This window comes from Pollicipes pollicipes, unplaced genomic scaffold (assembly GCF_011947565.3).
Source record: "Pollicipes pollicipes isolate AB1234 unplaced genomic scaffold, Ppol_2.1 Scaffold_3087;HRSCAF=3621_pilon_pilon_pilon, whole genome shotgun sequence".
Lineage (NCBI taxonomy): Eukaryota > Metazoa > Arthropoda > Thecostraca > Pollicipedomorpha > Pollicipedidae > Pollicipes > Pollicipes pollicipes.
The window spans coordinates 35,655,030-35,670,120 of NW_023596225.1; the positions used below are offsets into that span (position 1 = coordinate 35,655,030).

The following is a 15,091-nucleotide window of genomic DNA, read 5'->3' on the forward strand; positions in this document are numbered from 1 at the left end:
TGCTCGGTATTGCTGTCGACAAAAGAAGATTCCATGATGGCGTCAAACGAGGATGTAAGGGGCATATTTTTACAAACTTTGAAATTTCGCTACTTAGGTCGTTTTTGAACCTTGAAAGCTTACCAATAGTCACAAGTAAGCTTTTTCCATCATATCTTATGCTTATCTCAATATCTGCGAATGCGGAATGTTCCCTCTAACCGTCTCAGCCATGGACGCCTCCGGCTGTTCTGGGCTCCTCCCCCGCCACGGCCCTTCCGCGTCCAATGATGCGTTTACCATCCCTGCAGCTGTGGAGGTCTCCACATTCCTATACGTGGACGCGTAAGCAGGGAAGGACGAGGATGTTTTCGAAGCCGTAAGGGAAGTGCGAAAGTGTGGGTAAGGTAAGGAGACAAGGATAGCAGGATATTAACATTTAACAAGAAGGCTCTGAGTCAGCAGCTATCGGTACAAGCATTTGACTCGTTGAAGGGGGGGGGGGGGGAGGCGCCATAATGCCTCGTCGCATTGCATACGGCACAGGTACGATAAGTTGGTAGGTTTTGGGAAACGCTTCTTGTAAACAAATTTTGCACCTTATGGACACTTTGATGTAGCAACAGAATACAATTATCCTACCACGGTAATGTATGACCCCATAATTCAGTTATCTATGGACAAAAACAACTCTGATCGGAACTACGGTCTAAAATGCGGCATGGGGAAAGACAGATATTTCGCAAGTTTTTGCCTGTCTCACCCCTCTTTTTCACCAACAAAATCGACGAAGACTTCTTGGACGCCATATTACCAGAGCTTGTGCCAGCCATGCGTGATAACCATTGATCGTACGAAGTATCATCGTCCAAAAGCTAGCCTTTCTAGACTTTGCTTAAGATAAGTAGAACCCTAGACAAGCTAATGGCAAAATAGACACTTGGGAGGCGAAGAATAGCTTTATCGCTCTTTAGACAAGACTTCGCCACTTACCTTCGTCTGGAAACGCGTCGACAATAAGAGGTGCTAGAGAGCCGTGGTTTATACATTTGGCGGTGGTACCACCAATACTTTGGATTGTACAGGGGGTGCCTGCTTTTCCTACCACTACCCTAGTCTGACTCCACTTTCCCTTATATGAACAGAGAAAAGATGTAAGTATAGAGTAATGAACGTGACATGTTCATGCTTATCTTTCATTATATTTCATTGTAAAGATGTTCATTGAGCATGAGGTGACACATAATAAACATGACATAATTGGCATACGCGATATCACCTACATGGGTGGTGTAGACATATCAGCGACACGGAACAAGGCCAGAACGAGCCAGGAAGAAGGAAAATAAACGACGTGAATTGATTTTGAGCAGCATGAGTAAGATAACGTACAGCACAGAAATTCGTGTCCTTGGCCATGCGTGTTAATCACGTCTCTAAGATCGCAGCGGACAAGTTAGGGTTATAGAGATGAAACAAGATTATATAAGTGAAAAAACAAAAAAACAGAAGCACTTTAAGACTGAATTATACGGCACAGAACCACACACATACGGTTCACATAAAGCGCTGGGCAAAATCACATTTGCCGTGCCGCAATCTCCATCAAGATTTCGCTGCCACCGGGAATGATATGGCAAGGCCAGAAGACGAGAGATGAAGGACATCAGGCAACAGGACAGGATAAGAGAGGACAAAGTAGAGCATGTTGGAGGAGAAAATAAAAGCACAGGGCAGAAGATGACAGGGCAGAATATGAGACAAGGGAAGCTAGGGCAGGACTCGAGATGATACGGCAGAGCAAGACAGAAAACGACATGGTAGACAGGAAGAAAATCGGGCATCACAGAACAGCACTTAGTGGTTACGGCAAACAAAAACTCTGCAAAATAAATCGAGAAATGCTTCTTTCAGGCCCGCCCAATAACAGCATGTACCTCGGCTCTTGCACGCGCCCGCTCCCCCCGTTTTTTCTCTCCACCAAGCGCTGGCCAAGGAACGTCGTCATACATTTAAATCTCGCACCCCTGTCTCCCTTGCTTTGTGAAGTTCCCACTCAGCGGCGAAACTTTGCGTTTTTCACCGTGGGGGGGGGGGGGGGGGGCGAACTCATAAACCTTTTTCATCCTATCCGAGACACATATCTTCACGAATGTGGTCTACTTTTCCCTGCGGGCGTGGCTTGGAATTGATATAAAAAAGCCATATGTCCTGGTTTTTCGGTATTATGAGCTCAAAGCTCTTACGTTTAGTTATCAACCTTCAATATATCGGGAGGCACCGATCGAACATTATTGCAGTGCCTAATAACAATTACTTTGACGGTATTCAATATTGCGAGCTGTTTTCATCCCCAAGAGCTCATCTCTTGATGATGAGCACGGGACAATAGATGGACGTTTGCATTTTAATAATATTTCTTCATAGACATTTCATGACTCCCAAAAACTTCACATATCGATGTAGAATCCTGATTTTGTTCAAAGAATGATCATTTTTTAGAGAACAACCGACCTCAGAAAACACTGCAAGTGCCCAAAAATGGTGCCGCTTCGAGGCCGCTCCAGGAGACTGCTGGAAGACGTTGATTTAAAGTGGCTGCTGGGCTCCTGTCAGAAGTACTAGCCACTGGGCTAAACAAGGTGCTTCATTGAGTGACGTGATGACAATGTTCCAGGTCTGTTTAAATTTGGTGGTCCCATTATGCCTGTAATCGAAAAAAATACAAACATCAGACATATCCTGAAGGATGGGTTGGAGAAGCATGGGCCACGCGACCAACACCCTCAGACCGCTAATGAGGTTTGGGATGTCCGTTTGAGACAGGAAAAACCTCATGGTAAAGGAATGTCAAAATCTTCATTTCAAAATCGCATTGCCTTTACTTCGAAAGGCACCAAAATGCAGGAACAACGCAAGGTGTCTCAAATTTTCGAGGTTCGGAAGGCACTGAATTTCAGAAACACTATAAAATATGTGCCTTGTCGTTTGGCAAAATGTCTGGATGTGTCCATTAGGCAAAGTAGCACTAAAGCTATTCTCTTTACACCATGGACCTTTATTCTCAGGAGGCGCTCACTTCCAGAGGGCACCCGAAAGGACCGCACACTTTCATCTCAAAGAGGCCCAACAATGTTATGCCTACCATCCCTAACAACGTCCTGGAACAATTCCTTAAACGAGGTACGCCAAAATCTTGTTTCGGGGCCCCGTGACCTTTATTTTCCAGAGGAGTTCCTGTACGTTTCAGTGTGACAAAATTGCTCATCGGCCAGTTCTCTGACGTTCGGAAAAGTTGCATAATTTTTGGCTATTATGGAATCACAACGTGTTTTTTCCAGGCACGCTAATTCCAGAGAACACCTTAAAGGGTTTCAAAACCTTTATATTCAACAGGCAACAAATTTCAGGCCAAATAACAATACCCATGGCACTCCATTAACCAAGTGATGGGTCGGCTTATTTGGCGAAGGGGCACCATAGCATTTATTTTGCGGCACCAAAATATGTACTTACAACATGAAAGTACGAGTGGGCCATTAACATGGTCCCCACGCCTTCACTTTAAGGGCCAGCACGATTTCTTTGCTTTCCATCTTGACCGAATTCTGGATCGACCCCATCCGCAACAGATGCACCGCAAAAGCTTTATTTCAGAGAATCATTAGCATTGATTAAATCGGCACCCAATTCCAGGGGAAAACACATTGAGCCCCAAAAACATTCATTTTCAGGACAAGAAAGTTCGGGGGCACCGCAATTTTCGTCCCTTCCAGTGGGCGAAATCCAGAATCGGCTCATTCGGCGATGGGTAAACGAAGCTTTTGTTTTGAGGCACCATACCCTTTATTTTCAAGAGGCACCAAATCCAAGCGGATCATTTAACCCGCGCCCGGCAGGGGAGGACGTGTTTGAAGTTGACTTTCATCGCGGGATCTTTCACTTCCAGACATCGTGCGAGAGAAACAAAGATGCCGTTCTAAAGGTCTCGCCAAGTCATGAAGAATGCACCCCAAATTCTTGACCTCAGGTCAAACGTGAGGTCACCAGAACCCACGAAAGGTCAAAAACGGTTGAGAAGAGAATGGAACGGCCACGTGCCAGTCAGGGCTCGCAGTACCTAACGGTGGGCCTTCTATCCCATCCCAGCATGGGACCCGTTAAGCCGAGCTGGAGTGTCTATGCTAATTATTGAACCACCCGTGGTAATCAAGGATGTCGTTTCGTCAATGAGGATTCTCACGTCGATCCGGGACCTACCGCGTGGGTCGCAGGGCCTCCCGCGTCAGGGAGGAGACCAATGTGGTATGATGTATCCCTCTAGGGGCCTCCAGATCGACCAGTGGATCCCGCTCCGTGTCGCTAGAATGACACCCCACGAAATACCCCACGGTGGAACAGAATGACCCTTCAGCCCTTGACCGGAACAATATGCACCCCGTAGTGTTCTACTCGAGGGAACTCTTGCCCGGAAAGAAGTAAGGGGTCGTATTAGTGTTGTATGGAGAAGATCGCATTGAGTTCAAAAATGAACAAGGCCGTGCCATGTTGACCTGAGAACATTGATTCTTTTGCAGAATCGATAAGGGAAATAACTGATACCAAATAGTTTGAGCCTGCGCGCATGAAATCTTGTGAGCAAGAACAGCGATTACTAAGATTTCAGTTTCCGTAAAATCGAACGGACGTTGGCCTACTGTAAGTAACACCAGACGGCGGGCGCTATGCGCGCAGGAACGACCGCCGTGAAGTAATGGTTTTAAACGTATTTCAGAATTAAGTCTTACCTTCAAAGATGCATCTTTCCAAACTTTGTAGTTGTCTTCTGGACAGATATACTGTTACAGCAGCGCGAAAACAGATATTATGCCTTCGCTCTTCCAGTTCCACCACCAGAATTCATCCCCCCTTTCGCGGTGCTGTAAAGACTAATCCGTTCTTATCGTGATCTTAAAATCGCACTAGTGAAATTTACGCCAGGCATACCTTCTAAATATACGATTCGATATCCTTAAGCATTCAAAGATGCTTCTTGCAGGTTCATCATCATTTTTGCACACACGTTGGCCGCGGATTAGTATAGGTTGTAGGCCGACGCGTGCGGCATATTGAGCCTACAACGCTTGGCGTCGAGGCTTCTGTTGCTAAGAGATGCGAATGCGCATGTTCAAAGCTATGTTTCATGATTTGCATGACTAATTGATTCTGTCTGAATGTCGAACATTTTCAGACAGACATGACTCGTCATGGACGCTTATTTGGACTATCCACGATGGACTCGTGGCTATTCAGGTCCATGTTAATACTAATATACATTGTTGACGATTTTGATCTACAGTTTACATTCGCGGGGCCCTAATATTTCTGTAAAAGCCAGATAAAAAATGCTGACAAAGCTTCTGAGCTCTATCGGTTTCGAAAGAGATCGCCATTAAAATGGAGAGCGCCGACGATTTATATCATGTAATTATTTTAGGCACAATTCTTCCGTATTTTGACTATAAGATTCGGATAGAATGTATCTGGCAGTAGCTTCCGTCTTCTATTTCAGTTATATAGCGAGAGAATAAAATTAGCAGAGAAAGACACTCCATGATTTTCAAATGGGTCTCCAGCGATCTTTTTTTGAAGGATGCCTTTCACTATTGGGGCCCCTTTCTCAACCTTGTGCCCCTCCCCGCGCCCTTGCCAAGGCTCTGGCCGCGCGCCTGGGCATGACTCTAGACGGGTGTGGCCGCCTGCCGGACCCGGGCAACAAGGGACGGGGCGGGCGTGGTCCTGACAGACGCCGTGCCCTTCTTACACCACACGGAATTCCGGGACACATGGGCGCGCTGAGTATTGAGCTCCATATAAAAGCAGCCCGTTCGGTGGTTTTGGCACTCACACGGTGAGCACAGTAATCGTACCGGACCTAGAACAGCTCGTCATGAAGGTAAGGAAAACCAGGCAGTTTATGCTTAGGATATGCAACTTGTTTTTCTGCAACCGCTACAGTAAGGACTCTGCGATCCGCTTGTTCCACAATCCAATGCGTCAGCATTTTCTCATTGCACACGGGACTTTTTGAGCAACTGCGTGCTGTATTAGTTGGCAAACGAAGATCACAGCGTCATGATTCATGAATTGATGACGCGTTGGCAAGTTACAGCTGCCATGAAAGTCTTAAACATTCGTTGAATTTGTTCCCGAACAATTCAGTTGTGCGGTCAAAATCAGTTTGTTATCGTTTTCACGCTGTTTTTACCTTTTTCCACCTTGAATCTTCCCAGCTCTTGTGTCCATTAAGAGCTGATCTCTTTCTTGACCGATGTGTTGCAGGTGATCATCGCTCTGTTTGCGCTGGTGGCTGTGGCCAACTCGGCCCTGGTGTACTCTGGCCTGGGTCTGCCGGCGACCTACTCTGGCCTGCACGCTGTGGCGTACAGCGCCCCGGCCGTGCACATCCAGCCCCATATCACCACCTACTCGCTCAACCCCATCGCCCACGAGGTAAGCCACCAAAAACATTTAACGTTGAGATAGCGCGCAACTCACGTACCATTGGCAGGGGACGGAAATCATTACGTGCATATACCACAATACAATGTGTTGTTAAAGCAATGAGAGACATCTCCGAGCATGCCTGTGTCCTAAGCATTAACATACCTATGTTGCAATGCCTTGCAGTTGTTCAGTGCAGAAGATACGCAAGGTTTATTGGAATTAGGAAGGCATTTCTTCCAATGCTGTGCAGCCTCACTGTAGCAATGTTCGTCAGCGAAGTATAACATGGTTCAGAGGCCAAACTGAACGGAGAACTGTTATATAACCGCAAGGTGGTCATATTACCGACAATCGTCTGTTCGTTCTCAGGTGAACTACGCCCATCCCGGCTACGTGGCCGTCACCCCGGGAGCCAAGCACGTGGCCCCCCTGCCGTACGCCGGAGCCAGCCATCACGTCAACCTGGCCAAGGCCCCCGGCACTATGTAATCATCCTAATGTGCATCATCACAGCGCTAATGGCTTCGCGCGAACGGCATGATGATGGTTTTTGAGCAAACGTGTGTTTCACCAATAAACCATTCGACATCAGTCAGTTTCAGTTACCTAGCGCCTTTCGATGATTCTGTTCAGGCACGGCTAGACCATATAGGAGAATCTACCCCATCCACAGAGGTAACCACAGATAGTAACGTTCTGCCTTACCCGCCTCCGGCCGGGAGTCTGAAGTAACCGAGCCCAACCGGGGTGTGTGTGGGGGGGGGGGGGGGAGTGGGGGAGTGGGAGCGGGAAGCTACCTTCCCCCTCCAGCATCTTCAACTTCCAGGACGCCGTATGAAAAAGCAGAGATATCGTTTTGAAGCTCTCGTCACATCACGAAGATGCACTACAAAATATTCGACCTTAGGTCAAATGTGAGGTCACCAGAGGCTACAAAGTGTCAAAAGCGGTACTTTCCGGCAGATGTAGCTTAAACTCGTCTTGACAAGTCGAGGCGGATATTGATGGCACGGAAAGACGTGTCGAAACTGTGGGGAGTCCATCTGACCACTTCCGTTCCCCTCAGATAGGTCAGGTTAGATCACGTCACCGTTCAATATTGGTCTACCTAGTAGCCTACAGGAGCAATACTTCTTCACAAAGTGCCTTAGCCTAAGTCTTTACGATGTGCAACTGTGAAAGTAAAGTATTCCAGGACACAAAAATATCATTTTAGGCTAACCTTTGGGCTGCCCGAGGTGAACTTAGGTCAGGTTTTTTAACCATCCAGATAAGACAAAAAAGAGCTAATCGGGCTTTTGTGGCTAGAACAATGCGTTCTTGCGATTAGAAATAGTGCACTAGAAGCTAACTACACTAGAAGCACTCAAGGTGGCAGAGCTGTTGTCCTACATTTGGTATAGCCCCTTCGATCCTTGACAATGTATTTGTGACAAACTGAGAACCGGTGCGCTGGCACATTACAGTAGAAGTCATCAGCTTCACAAACATGACACGGCGGTGATCACGCGCATCGGACTCGTTCATCTAGCCTCCCCCGCTACTGAAACATAGGTCATTGGCCGTGGATGGCCTCATACGACTGCATGTACCTCTCCTGGCCTGTTTTGATTTGCATTCATTCTGCATTAAAATGTTATCACGACATGCTTCCAGTAGAGGTTTCGAGCTCTGCCCCCAAAATTACCTAATAATACAACCTATTTTGAGCTCAGTATGTATATTGCATAAGGCACCCGCGGAGATTGACCATGTTCTGAGCCAGGTAAATGTGCTCTGTGGTCATATGATGGCTGTGCATCTAAGTTAGCACTCCTCCTAAGTTAGTTAGCACTAAGTTAGCACTAAGTTCCCTCATACGAAAACACCATAACTACACGACGTTCACACAAATTTAATTTATTTAAGAAAAGTAGCAACACGTTGCGTGATTTTAGGCAACTGATATCGCGTTTTCCGAAATATCAAATAAACAAATTGAGGTATCGCCACATTATATTTCTACACCAAGACCGAACAATGGCAAACGACCCACAAAAAGTTATGTGTGGTCAAAGTTTTTCAGAGGTTTACCTCTTTGACATCTTCTAGGTCACTAATTTATGTCAACTGAACTTCAAATGTACACAAGGGATGCAAATTGACAGATGAACTGGTACTGAAAACTTTGTTTGCTGCAAGCGCTCGTATTTGACCTACGCTCGAAAAACTGTGGCGGGAAGTCAACCCCCCTCCCACCGACCGGGCACGAGTCAACGGATAAGGTTGGCCTGTTTTCAATGTGATTTCCATGATTTCTAGTTGGTCGGCCAGTTCAGGGGGTGAAAAGTGCGTTTTCTGACATCGAACAACATATGAGACAGACTGAATTGTCACCTGAGAGAAATCTAGCTGAAACCGTTGCAGTACCCCTTTAAATGTGCTAAGCCACACAAAACGTAAATAAATGAATTGCAGTGCGTCATGAACGTCATAAACTTTGAAAACAAACGTGTTTTTTCGGGAGTTTCACCCTCCGACCATACCAAGTCCCTGTCGTTACGAGGTAGGTGTCAGTGCACAAGCGGCCGAGTGCAGTAGGCCGCTAAACGCCGACGAGTACGTCCGGTTTCGTCTCAAATTTAGGATGTCGCATGGTCAGAAACGGCCAGAGCATGCAGGATTGGCGTCCCTTATGATGACAATATATGACTGGTAACAAACCCACGCACTATTTCACAACAAACTGGGGCAATGCCAGTGTCGGAGAAAGCGTTCTTGTGCGGCTTAATCCGTCCATAAAAATCCCCCAAGCGCTTTGATGCAGATTGTACACTCTGCTTGATGTGACACTACCTTACCTTCAAGGGAGTGTTCCACAGTTGTATAGGACTTTGGACTTAAATAGCCATCTTAAGGATCGTTCGGTGAAGATCCAAACCATGTCCTTCTTATGACATAAACCACTTAAGTCTCTGAGACACACGCCCAAGATGTGCATACCCTGTTGGGGAGACTGTCACCCAGGTCACCCAGGCATCCCTGATGCCATAACATCATTTAAGTCACGTCTTATCTCCATCGTCGATTCGTTCAGATTTGGCGTTACTGTGTGAGTATGTGTGTGTGCGCGCGCGCGCGCGCGCGCGTGTGTGTGTGTGTGTGTGTGTGTGTGTGTGTGTGTGTGTGTGTGTGTGTGTGTGTGTGTGTGTGTGTGTGTGTGGTGTGTTGTGTGTGTGTGTGTGTGTGTGTGTGTGTGTGTATGTATGCCACCGGCGGCCTCCCCGTTCGCCGCGCTCAGTAGACGTATTAGAATTATCTTTTTCGCTGCGCATCGTATGCTGGGTGTTACGCACCCACGCCAGCAGCTTCTATTTCTGTGTGGTACGTGAAGGACAATGCCAGCTTGGTACACATTGTGCATCATCCAGTGAACAAATGTGCTGATATGCGCACATCGCAATCACATTGCGGGCATCAACGAGTGACGCTCTCCATTCGTGTACTGGCCACTTGAGCTGCCCTCAGTGGGCGGCCATGACTGCTCGTGCAGCGATTGTTTTCGTCTCCCCACGCGCCCACCCTAGACGGGCAGCCAAGCCCTGGCCATCGCTGCCGCCGCCGAAGCTCGACACCCGAAGTGTGAATGCGCTTGTCCGTCTGTCATAGGAAGTTGGCGGCCGCATGCCAGAAGGGCACGCCGGTTGTCATGCGCTAATCGCGTGCGCATTCGCGCGGCCACCGGCAACGCGTTCGCTCGGCAACGGCCATACCATGCTGAAAACACCAGTTCCCGTCCGATCACTGAAGTTAAGCAGCATCGGGCCAGGTTAGTACTTGGATGGGTGACCGCCTGGGAACACCGGGTGCCGTTGTCACTTTTTCACCCCTTTTCTATCAGCATCCACCAAGAAAAGACACACCTTGCCGTCACGTAATTCAGACGCGCCAGCAATGCTCTGCTACGGCGTAACGTCACAGTGTGTCATCGTTGACCGCGCACCGAGGCATTTTTTCCATTCTTTTCTATCATCACGCACTTGCGGCAGCGACAATAACTGCACATGCCGGACACTAGAATGGTTTGCGTATATATATATATATATATATATATATATATATATATATATGTGTGTGTGTGTGTGTGTGTGTGTGTGTGTGTGTGTGTGTGTGTGTGTGTGTGTGTGTGTGTGTGTGTGTGTGTGTGTGTGTGTGTTCCCGCTTCATAAATGTAGTGTGATGCAAGAACCCACTGCGTGTTAGCAGACATGTAATATTTAAGCCTTGTCATACCACCACCACACAATATTAGGACACATAGGACTGTTTTATGTTCAACGACACCACATGTGCGTAACCCAGGGATCCCCAGACGCACGATTTCAAGAAGGCTTGTCACATACAAGATAAAGACCACATGCCATGAGCAAGGTCGCTTCCATGCTGTAGTTCCCAAGTTACGTACACTGAGCGAAAAATGCTGCAAATTCGGTATAAGCACAGCTGTTGTGCAATCCGACTGACTGACGTGAGAGGCGGTGCTGCACGGTTTCAGACGGCAGCCGGTTTCATAAGAGGCGTCGAGGCTCGTCGCTGACATGATAATCGCCAGCGCCATGATGCACCTGATGAACAGTGTCATGGTGGTGGCTAGCTGGCCCCTGCCCGACAGCATCAGGTCGGGCCTGAGCGCGTCTCTTCTGATCTCGGACCGGCGGCGGCACACCACCAGATCGGTAGGAGTTTCACTTTTGTAATGCGTGCACTTGTTCCGGTGAAGTGATCCGGGCTGATGCGTCACTACTGTGCACCGTTTAGGGTCCAAATAATTTGTTCGACTGGTACCAGTACATACGCAAAAAGTATGGGTGCGTCATATGACCAAAGCAGTCACACACCCGAAAATACAAAATATCATCATAATGGCCTATCAAAGCGCTCCGGACATCAAACCAGTCCACAATGTTTCTCCGCAGATGCTATCTCAATGCGCCGGATGGGTTGCGCACCGTTGGGAAATCCGGTTCCGCCTCTTCAAACCTGAAAATCAACCTGTCTTCCATAGCAGCCAGGGACCAGGCTCGCAGAAGGGTGTGTCGGACAGCTTTGTATATAAGGTATCGCCAGGCGCTACTTCAACAGAATTGTCCAGTCTGACAACAACTCCTGTAAACATGAAGTGCATTGTAAGTACACCTGCCTGTGGCAAACAAGCGTACTCGGCGTACGGAGTGTTCATGTTGTGGGGTACATTCGTGATTATCGTGATGTGACTCGCGATCAGAGTGAAGCTTGTTACCCTGTGCTGTCTGGTTATCGGCGCCATCATACAGTATGTGCCGAGCCTGTACACCGATGTGTTCTGTTTCCAGGCGCTTTTGCTCGCTGTGGCGACCTGCGCCTCTGCGCAGTACATCATCGGCTCGACTCCGTACATGTACAGCGGAGTATATGGCGGCATCAGTCCTTTCTGGGTAAGTTCAACGCTGCTGCCTGTATATGGAAACCGACATGCCGGTACACAAACTTGTCTATGTGTAAAATGGTAAATATGTTACTCAATTGCAAACATTGGAAATAGATGACACATGAAACATGCTTCATGACAACTTGGAAGTTGTGCATCAATGCGAAATGAAGGTACCTGTTTCTTGTTTGATATCAAAATATTCAAGACATGTTTGCTTATAATATAACATGTTCGTGTTGCAACCGAGGAGTGCAAAGCTGCAACGCGGAAATATGATGGAGGGAGCTTTTTCTTTGCCGCCAGATTTTGTCCTGGTAAATCACGTTTCCAATCTTATTTTCTGACTCTTTCGACGCTTAACACCACGTTAACTCATTTACGAACGCCATCTCACGACGTCCCGATTCTTGTCCCTTCGAGCTGTACAAAACAGTCCGGATGTTATTCCTCGCATGATGTTTTGTCGTATGATGTTATTCCTCGTTTGATGCGAGTCGTACGTTGCATCGTTTGCAGAGGAAGAAGCGCGCAGCTCCTGAGGCGCCCGCCCAGGACCAGGAGGGACAGGATGCTCTGCTGTACTCCAACATGATGTACTCGCCGTACACTTATGGCGCCTACAACTACGGCTGGTCTGGTCTTCACTACCTGAAGAAACGTGAGGCGCCCGCCCAGGACCAGGAGGGACAGGATGCTCTGCTGTACTCCAACATGATGTACTCGCCGTACAGTTATGGTGCCTACAACTACGGCTGGTCTGGTCTTCACTACCTGAAGAAACGTGAGGCGCCCGCTCAGGATCAGGCAGGGACAGGATTCTCTGCTGTACTCCAACTACATGTACTCGCCGATCATGTACGGTGGATATGGTGGCTTCCCCTTCTGGAAGAAGTAGACGTCTACATCCTAGCTCTATATAATGCTGACCACACCATCTGTGATTAACCTCGTTACGGATAGTTGCACGCCCAGATGACCGTACTGATGTTTGCCATGAAATATATTTCTGAAGTGACGTCTTGGTTTAGATGCTGCTCGGTAAGATGTTATCACGCGCTCGGGTGGCTAGTTAGACACCCTTCAATTGAATGTGACTTTTGGGGGACAATTTGAGTCCCTTGAGATTTCAAAAAACTAAGAGAGATACAGACACCAAATCAACAGGGTGTGTTGGCCTGTATGTAAACTCGCTTGTGCCCAAATTGTAGGTTCTTTGGTCATCACCTTGACTCAAATAAGATGAACTAGAACTCTAGGTTAAACTGCCGGTTGGTATCTAAAGTGTCCCCAGAACCTAAATTTCTGTTCTAAGTAAAAGGTCACTGATGCTTATTTAAGATCAATGACCCTGTTCAGACGCATGCTTTACATTGGGCATAGAATGGCTTGTAATGGTCATCTAATGCATGGCATTGCTTTGCTGACACCAGTGATGTTACTAATAGAGCAGAAGCCAAAGTACCTACACAATGCAATTCATCATGCACCAAAGTAGACCTGAACCACTGTGATGACATGTTTCAACTGCAAATGAGAAAAAAGAGGGTGGAAAAATTTCGTCTTTCACCAAAACGCTCTAAGGCTTTCACTCCTCTACCTCAGCTGAATAAACTGCACGCTATTTCTTCTTAAATGGCATGCACCAGCTGATAGTTTTGTACTGACGGCGTAAAACATGCTGGATCTTTCGAGTCATGGGAAGTGTCTGCTCAATGCAAGGCATACAAGCTCAATCATCATTTGTGTGCGTCACAATTGCCTGAATGTCAAATTTCTCATTGAAGAACCACGGTCAGCCTCCTACATGGTGTTTGCTGTCCTCAAGCGCATACATCATGAAAAACACCACATAATAGACACCTGGCCTCTTTGAAATGATTGACGTTTCTATCTCACCACCATCACGTTCCAGCCGACAACCATCGCCACGCGGTTTGTGTTGTGCTGCGTGATAGCCAGGTGAAAGCAAAGATGGCGGCCATACTTCGTGTATCAATATTTGTATATTTGTGTGTCCAGTGACATCGTTGACATTCAGCAACATCTTCGCAAACTGTGACATAATATTTCATGATGCAGCAAGCAATTATGAAAACAATCAAAGCTTGTTCAAAAAATTCAGAAACTCTTTCTACAGTTTTCAAAGCCTGCAGATTGCAACTTTCCATCTTAATGGAATGTCTCATTGACGACATATGCTGACATTATTTTTTCCATACAGAACTGCGTGCGGATGCAAAATTGGAAAATAATGAACAAATTAGACAGACCAAAATCCTTTTTGAAAAATGTTGAAGAATACTTACATTCGCGGTGGGGAAATCGTATTGGGTTAAAGCCCTGTAGTCGTAGTCGCAGATTACATCTTGCACAGGCACATATCAACAAACTCTAAGCCACAATGATTTTTCAGTTTCGACAGCTGTTACGTACTTGATACGTCAGTATCAGCTGGCTGTGTTGACAAGCAAGTGTAGCTAAGGTAATTTGGCTCACAGCTTTTCATGCATTTTATTGATCAAAAATATCGATTGTGATTTGTAAAGTATGGATTTTGTATGCATCAAGAAAGATTGGGTGCACCAAGCACCCACAGCAGCAGCCAGGTGCAGTGTGTAGCTGTGTTTGTATCAGAGACTCACCAACCTGATGCTCAATGAAATCAGGCTATGGCTTTGAAAATTTAGGCTGTTGTCCTTGACTTTTTAAGTGAGAATATTTCTTTAAGCTGTACATTTTGTGCAATGTGATATACTGGTGTGTCATATCTGCGATATATTTTCTTTCATTGCTGCTCTTGGTGTGCACATAAATTGTTTGTTTTATGATTGCATTTTATTTGGCGGCACACTCTGATGTTGTTATGATTTTAAAGCTTAGCGAGCAGCAAAAGATACCTCATTTTGCGTGCTAAAAGCTTTGACTCACAAAAGCCCGCCATATGCCAGCCAAAAGCTTGCAGGTTCTTGCGGGTCAGAAATTGGCGAGTTGGCGGGCTGAAAAGTTGCATCTCTATTCCAGATAATTTTTTGGAGCTTAGGAAAAGCATTATTCATAGACATATGTAGCACATCTCCTTTTATGCTCTCATAATGTTGAGCCTTGGGCCAAAAAATGCTGAGTGTGCCTATTATCATTTTATTATATTAAATCACGTTCCAGAGTTTCGATGCGGAA

General features: G+C 46.7%; 1 non-coding gene across 1 annotated transcript; it reads left to right on the forward strand.

Moving 5' to 3' along the window:
- Positions 1-10,203: 10,203 nt before the first annotated feature.
- LOC119090729 (5S ribosomal RNA) lies at positions 10,204-10,322 on the forward strand. Its single transcript, XR_005093301.1, has one exon. It is a non-coding gene; the product is annotated as a 5S ribosomal RNA (ribosomal RNA).
- Positions 10,323-15,091: the final 4,769 nt, after the last annotated feature.